Source organism: Garra rufa, chromosome 13 (genome assembly GCF_049309525.1).
Source record: "Garra rufa chromosome 13, GarRuf1.0, whole genome shotgun sequence".
Classification (NCBI taxonomy): domain Eukaryota; kingdom Metazoa; phylum Chordata; class Actinopteri; order Cypriniformes; family Cyprinidae; genus Garra; species Garra rufa.
Window position 1 is genome coordinate 40873807 of NC_133373.1, and position 7507 is coordinate 40881313.

Below are 7507 nucleotides of genomic sequence, written 5' to 3' on the forward strand. Positions count from 1 at the left end.
GCCCCAGTGCGATCAATGCCTTGATTATGTGCGGATGCTCTTTGCCTTACATCACTCCTTGGCAGTCATGAAGACACTGCTAAATGGTCGAACAGGGCTGGAAAATTGGTCTCCCGCCATCTTCAGGGACACATCCTCTCTATAATGACCTTTGACTCTGATCTCAGAATTTCCTGAGAGACTAGACTTGGCAGGGTGTTTTTAAAGCTGATAGAAACGCTCAAATGTGTCTGGCATAAAATCTTTATCCTCATCCAATATACAAGCTATTTGGGCACTTTTGGCCCTGCAGACCTTTAGAAAAGAAACTCTTTTAGTTAAACACTTTTAAACGTCATTCGTTCACTAACAATGTCAATTATTTAAATTTTTAACTTAAGTAGTTAGAATATTTTTGTATTTTCCGCTGTAAAAATTCACTGACTTTTCATTGTAAATAAAACAATTAGTGTATGTTTTACAAGAAAATGCTTCTGCTGTCTTTCTATTTCAAAATGACACATTTAATTCAATGTTTTACTTGACATTTCCTATTTTGTTGTAAAATGTGCTAGCAATTTCTGAGTGAAAATTGTGGTTTATATACTGATATAGTTGGTTATATCAGTGTGTATTAAGATTAAAAGTCTGGACCAAGGGCACCTAAATTTACTCTAAAATAAATATCAATCCTGGGACACAAAAGAGCCTGTGGCTGAAGACACACCTTGATATGCAATATCCCAAAAATTACACATTAGTGCATTAAAGTATCAGTATACACTCTGAATTAGATTTTACAGATCCTCACTGCATTGACAGTGTGTTATCTGACACACTTAGATTTTATCAGCGACGAATATTGACTAATGGTTCTGAAATGTCTTTGTCGTAATGTCTGTTTATTGGACACTAGGGGACAGGAAATGGAGAGCTCGTTCCATTTCAGCATGAGGAAATGAACACGAAATCCTTGTGTCAAGACAAAACAGGGATGGTCCGGCCCTTTAATTAACCCCTAAGACATGATAAATCTCTGAAGTCTTTTCTTCTCTATTTAATCTCGTAGAGGTGCAGTTTCTGAGGCTCTGCTTTCACAGCTTGAAATGACCGGATAACTGTTTTCATTATGATAAAAAGAAATTCTCTGGGCACAGCGTGTGATCCACAAAAAACAAGACAAACAGGAAAACCGAACCGTCATGTTGCACTGAATCGACACAAATTAGCATAAAGGTTAAATTTCTAAATATTCATAGTCATGTTCAGAATCTCATGTTCAGAATGTTTCAGAATCTCAAAATTTTACCTAAATAAGAGGGATCATACAAAATGCATGTTATTATTTATTCAGTACAAACCTTAAAAGATGTTTACCCCTTCAAAGGTTTAAAAATGACCCCCTTCAAAGGTTTACATACACTTGATTTTTAATACTGTGTTGTTACCTGAATGATCCACAGCTGTGGTTTTTTTTTTTTGTTTAGTGGTAGTTGTTCATGAGTCCCTTGTTTGTCCTCAACAGTTAAACTGCCTGCTTCAGGTCCCACAAATTCTTTTGTATTGTACTTGTATGCAACAGAAGTTTCAAACGCTCACTGATGCTCCAGAAGGAAAAAAACAAAAAAACATGCATTAAGAGCAAGGGGGTGAAAACTTTTAAAGATCAGTGTAAATGTAACTTATTTTGTCTTCTGGGAAACATGTAAGTATCTTCTGTAGCCTCTGAAGGGCAGTACTAAATAAAAAAAAAATGATATTTAGGCAAAATAAGAAAAAAGGACACATTCTCCATTCTATGCAAAAGTTTTCACCCCCTGGCTCTTAATGCATCGCGTTTCCTTCTGAAGCATCAGAGAGTGTTTGAACCTTCTGTAATAGTTGCATATGAGTTCCTCAGTTGTCCTCAATGTGAAAAGATGGCTCTCAAAATCATACAGTCATTGTTGGAAAGGGTTCAAATACACAAAAATGCTGGAAAAACTGTTTGGACCTTAAATTTTTTTTCTGAAGAACAGCAGGCAGATTAACTGTTCAGGACAAACAAGGGACTCATGAACAACTATCACTAAAAAAAAAAAAACACAGCTGTGGATCAACTCTTCAAATACCAAAAACAAATCTGTTATTTCCACATGTCAGGCTTTACAGGGTTAATGCAAAATCATTTCAGGTGCACAATTTCAGGTAGTGCAAACACAGCCTCACCAAGAAATATTCCCTCCAAGTACAGTATTAGACTCCACCATAAAAATGCCACTCCAGTGCACTGAAATAACTCAAGTCATCAGACAGGGCAGTTCAAGTGCTTTCTAGTAGAGGGAAGTGTTGCATGACAAACATTCAAGCTTTTCGTAGCGCTCAAGTCATAGTGATGAAAAGTGGCTGTCAGTGTGGATTATGACAAGCTTTAAAACTGACGGGATGTGTACAGATGTGGCAGATCTGTCACTGACCCCTTACGAATATACCAGTGGGAAAAAACACAGTTTTTCTCTTTGTTTTTATAGATATGCCACAGAAAACTGAAAGGGCTAATGGGACCAGTAAACTCTGTTGAACTTCTAGTACTATGCTTCATTAATTTGACAAATAGCACAGGCATTTATATAAGATAAGAGCATTTATTTACTCCTACATAATATAATATTATTGTTATTTTACATTATATGTCACATGATACTTCAGAAATCATTCTAATATGCTGATTTGCTGCTCAAGCGAAGAAAAGTAATTATTTTCAATGCTGAAAACAGTTGTACTGCTTAATACTATATTGTGGAAGCCCTTGATGCAGTTTTTCAGGATTCTCTGAAGAACATAAGGTTTAAAAGAACAGTATTTATTTGAATTTTTAAATCTTTTGTAGTATTATAAATGTATTTAGTGTCATTTTTGATCATTTTAATGCATAAATAAAAGTAATAACTTCCCTACTGACCCCGAAAGCTAATGCAGCTAAAAACAGTCCGAAGAAGTGTGAAAATGGAGATTTTAAACTAAAACTTCAGGTTCTGCTACAAAAGCGTATGATACGTCCCATTTAAATATGTGACTGAGCGTGCTGATTTTTCTGAGTTGAAATTTCAAGATGAAGCACACTAAGATTCTTCATCCTGCATCCTTCATCCTATCAAAGCACCTGCTTCCCAGTGGCACATGCTGAGACAAATTGAATCCTGGGCGTCCTTCATTCACCAGCAGACTGACACACGAGGCGTCACTCCTGAATTCGCCTCGATTAATCACGTTTCACTGGAGGGAATCAGACGTCAAGTGAATGATGATATTTGACTTTGCTGCAACGCTGTGAGGGGCAATTAATTGAGGGGAAAGGATATTGCTTTCCTTTTTTTTTCGTGGTTATGTTCGATTTGGCCGTATTGTCAAAGGCGAGCTTCCTCGTCACCTCAAAGCACAATGAGAATGGATCCAATAATGATCTGAGGTGTTCACATGTCTGGGCAAAACACTGCCAACACTCATCGCTGACACACACACATACTCGCAACTCCAGCGCTCCAAAAGATTTACTGGAGAAACCAACTGCTGGGTTTGGAAATGGCAACATTTTCAGACATTTTCCACTCTCCTAAGTTGATGATGGCAATGTGTGATATTTGATTATTCTTAGACCACCCGCAAACACAGCGAAGGAAAAAGAAAGTAACCCAGTCACAAATATGCATGCACACAGCCCCACTTTTTGATATACATGCTAATGGAACGCAATTGAAGACACTGTACAACCTTTAAATAGACATTTTAAGAAAAATGAACTTTTTGTAATAAAAGATTTAAAAAAAATTCTAATAATAATGAAAGTCAAAAATCAAAAGTGTACGTACACCTTCCAGAATCTGCAAAATGTTATTTATTTGACCAAAGTAAGAGGGATCATACAAAATGCATGTTATTTTTTATTTAGTATTGACCTGAATAAGTAAATATAGTCCACAAGAGATAACAATAGTTGACCCCATTCAGAAGTTTACATGCTTGATTCTTAATACTGTGATGTTACCTGAATGATCCAGTTTTTTGTTTTGTTTGTTTGTTTAGTGACGTTAAACTGCCCACTTTAACTTAAATTTCAGAAATAAATTTCAGAAAAATCCCACAAATTATTTTAAATTTCAAAGAATTTTTGTGTATTTAATCCATTTCCAACACTGACTGTATGGTTTTGAGATCCATCTTTTCACACTGACAACAACTGAGGGACTCTGTGTAACTATTACAGAAGGTTCAAACCCTCACTGATGCTCCAGAAGAAAAAACGATGCATTAAGAGCCGGAGGGTGAAAACTTTTGAACAAAATGAGAACGTGTACATTTTTCTTATTTAGCCAAATTATCTTTTTTTTTTTTCATTTAGAACTGACCTTCAGAAGCTACAGAAGAAACTTACATGTTACCCAGAAGACAAAATAAGTTAAATTTACCTTTAACTTACCTTTAAAATCAAAAGTTTTTTGTTGGTCAATATTAGGATATTAAGTAAAGATCATGTTCCATGAAGATATTTTGTAAATTTCCCACCATATATATATATATATATATATTAATTTTTAATTAGTAATATGCATTGCTAAGAACTTCATTTGGACATCTTTAAAGGCGTTTTTCTCAATATTTCGATTTTTTTTTGCACCCTCAGATTCTGGATTTTCAAATAGTTGTATCTCAGCCAAATATTGTCCATACATAACAAACCATACATCAATGGAAAGCTTTCAGAGGATGTTTAAATTTCAATATAAAAAAATTGACCCTTATGACTGGTTTTGTGGTGCAGGGTCATAGGAAGCATAATCATAATCATATGAAATACAGTACATTATAATGGAGCACATCATTCTGCTCACATCATCATCCTCAACAAAAAGTGAAATAAATACATTAAACCGCATGGAGGAAGGAGTTAAAGAGTGTCCTGCTAAGCCGAAATAAAGCTGATTAAGACGCCTGGATTAAATTGCTCATAAATGTTCCACAAAGCAATAAATGGGCATTAAGCTGCGAACAAAACTATGAGGCTCATTATCGGGAGAATTTCATAACGGAGACTGAATGTTAACTCAATTTTAACAGCTCCTGCCAAGTCAAGCCATGTGAGTTCCTCTGACCTGATTACCGCCACATGATTAAACAGCCAATTACATCGCGGCACAAGGCCCCAAAATAGCCATTCTGGGAGTAGAAATCAGCAGATATGCTCCACTGTTATTCTTGAAAGCAGAAATACTGAATCGATGAGTTTTAGGCTTTAAGCTAAATTTCAGTATTTCTATATATATGACTTTTCTTCCTAAGCTCACTAATAAAAGCTTGTTTGTTTGTAATTACATTTTGGAGCTTATCTGATTAACCGTGTTTCTTTGAATGAAGATCTAAACTGAAAAGATACTTTGTAGCACCTTTCAAAGGATCCCGCCTTTACATCTTCGCCTCAGAGGGATGAATGGCACGTTTCATTTAACATTTCACATGATTTCAGCTGTCGGCCGTGCAGTAATGCAGCCACAGGAACTGAGAACAAAGTTGTGCTGTTAGACCCAGGAAGTCCACGCAGCTATGTGAATGGCTTGGGTGCACAAGAACAATAACATCAGCCCACCCGCTCCTCAATGAGCTATGCACATTCCATGCATTATCTCCTGGGTTGCTAAGAAAAGGAGCCACTTTCTTCCAGGATTACATTACGTCTTAACAACTCTGACAATGTGAAAAACTCAAGTACAGTCGTGGCCAAAAGTTTTGAGAATTACATAAATATTGGAAATTGGAAAAGTTGCTGCTTAAGTTTTTATAATAGCAATTTGCATATACTCCAGAATGTTATGAAGAGTGATCAGATGAATTGCATAGTCCTTCTTTGCCATGAAAATTAACTTAATCCCGAAAAAAACGTTCCACTGCATTTCATTGCTGTCATTAAAGGGCCTGCTGAGATCATTTCAGTAATCGTCTTGTTAACTCAGGTGAGAATGTTGATGAGCACAAGGCTGGAGATCATTATGTCAGGCTGGTTGGGTTAGAATGGCAGACTTGACATGTTAAAAGGAGGGTGATGCTTGAAATCATTGTTCTTCCATTGTTAACCATGGTGACCTGCAAAGAAACGCGAGCAGCCATCATTGTGTTGCATAAAAATGGCTTCACAGGCAAGGATATTGTGGCTACTAAGATTGCACCTAAATCAACAATTTATAGGATCATCAAGAACTTCAAGGAAAGAGGTTCAATTCTTGTTAAGAAGGCTTCAGGGCATCCAAGAAAGTCCAGCAAGCGCTAGGATCGTCTCCTAAAGAGGATTCAGCTGCGGGATCGGAGTGCCACCAGTGCAGAGCTTGCTCAGGAATGGCAGCAGGCAGGTGTGAGCGCATCCGCACGCACAGTGAGGCCAAGACTTTTGGAAGATGGCCTGGTGTCAGGAAGGGCAGCAAAGAAGCCACTTCTCTCCAAAAAAAACATCAGGGACAGATTGATCTTCTGCAAAAAGTATGGCGAATGGACTGCTGAGGACTGGGGAAAAGTCATATTCTCCGATGAAGCCTCTTTCCGATTGTTTGGGGCATCTGGAAAAAGGCTTGTCCGGAGAAGAAAAGGTGAGCGCTACCATCCGTCCTGTGTCATGCCAACAGTAAAGCATCCTGAGACCATTCATGTGTGGGGTTGCTTCTCATCCAAGGGAGTGGGCTCACTCACAATTTTGCCCAAAAACACAGCCATGAATAAAGAATGGTACCAAAACACCCTCCAACAGCAACTTCTTCCAACAATCCAACAACAGTTTGGTGAAGAACAATGCATTTTCCAGCACAATGGAGCACCGTGCCATAAGGCAAAAGTGATAACTAAGTGGCTCGGGGACCAAAACGTTGAAATTTTGGGTCCATGGCCTGGAAACTCCCCAGATCTTAATCCCATTGAGAACTTGTGGTCAATCCTCAAGAGGCGGGTGGACAAACAAAAACCCACTAATTCTGACAAACTCCAAGAAGTGATTATGAAAGAAAGGGTTGCTATCAGTCAGGATTTGGCCCAGAAGTTGATTGAGAGCATGCCCAGTCGAATTGCAGAGGTCTTGAAAAAGAAGGGCCAACACTGCAAATACTGACTCTTTGCATAAATGTCATGTAATTGTCGATAAAAGCCTTTGAAACGTATGAAGTGCTTGTAATTATATTTCAGTACATCACAGAAACAACTGAAACAAAGATCTAAAAGCAGTTTAGCAGCAAACTTTGTGAAAACTAATATTTGTGTCATTCTCAAAACTTTTGGCCACGACTGTACACATGACTAGCAGAACTTGTCGGGTTCAAAGAGGCCGATTGATTTAAAAAAAAAAATTGTACAGGTTTCTGATTATATATATTTTCAAATAACCTACCATGTGGTAGCTGTAGTCTAACAGCAAGCATTCAATGCTCTCTGAAAGCTTGAGATCTTTGTTTAAGGTTAACAAGTGGCAAAATCTGAAACATTTTGAGGAAATTCGTTTTTTCTTTAGTTATTAAAA